Consider the following 859-nt stretch of genomic DNA (forward strand, 5'->3'; position numbering starts at 1 on the left):
TTTGAATTACTGGCTTTATTAATTTTATGTACTTGTTCTACATTGCCTAGAGCCTGGCATTGGCTGGGATGAGGCGGATTCACTAATAATAATAATAGTTATGAGGAAAAATATGTAAGAAAAATCTAGAGTTTAAGAATTAGATAAAGGCAAGGCTTGACCTAAGCCGTTCTCCCTGTAGAGGCAGGAAAAGAACTGAAGGGAGAGTCATTCCGAAGGTGCCAACAGGAAGTAGAAAAAAAATATTTCCTGCCTTCTTGAAGGATGGATGGGAATCACCCACAGAGGGAGAACAGACTGCACCATCCTCTGTATGACAGCCCTTCAGGAAGCTGAAGACGGTGATAATGTCACCTCTCAGTCATCTCCTCTCCAGGCTAAATATTCCCAGCTCCTTCAATGTTTCCTCATAGGACTTGGTCTCCATACCCCTCACCATCTTTGTTGCCCTCTTGTGGGCACGTTCCAGCTTGTCTAGATCCTTCTTAAATTGTGGTACCCCAAACGGAACACAATACTATAGGTGAGGTCTAGATCACCACTTCGCATGATCTGGATGCTATAATTCTGTTGTTACAGCCAAAAATCGCATTTACCTTTTTAGCTACTGCATCACATTGCTGACTTGTGTTCAATGTCTGCTCTGAAAAGACCGTTAGATCCTTTTTTGCACATGCTGCTTTTGAGACAAGGCTCCCGCATTCTATACTTATGCATTTCATTTTTACCACCTATATGGAGAACTTTACATTTATCCTCATTAAAATGCATTTTAATCATTTTAGCCCAGTTTTTAACCTGTCAAGATTATCTTGTATCTTGACTCTGTCCTTCTATTTTATTTGTACCCTCAGATGAT

This window comes from Heteronotia binoei, chromosome 5 (assembly GCF_032191835.1).
Source record: "Heteronotia binoei isolate CCM8104 ecotype False Entrance Well chromosome 5, APGP_CSIRO_Hbin_v1, whole genome shotgun sequence".
In the NCBI taxonomy this organism is placed as follows: Eukaryota; Metazoa; Chordata; class Lepidosauria; order Squamata; family Gekkonidae; genus Heteronotia; species Heteronotia binoei.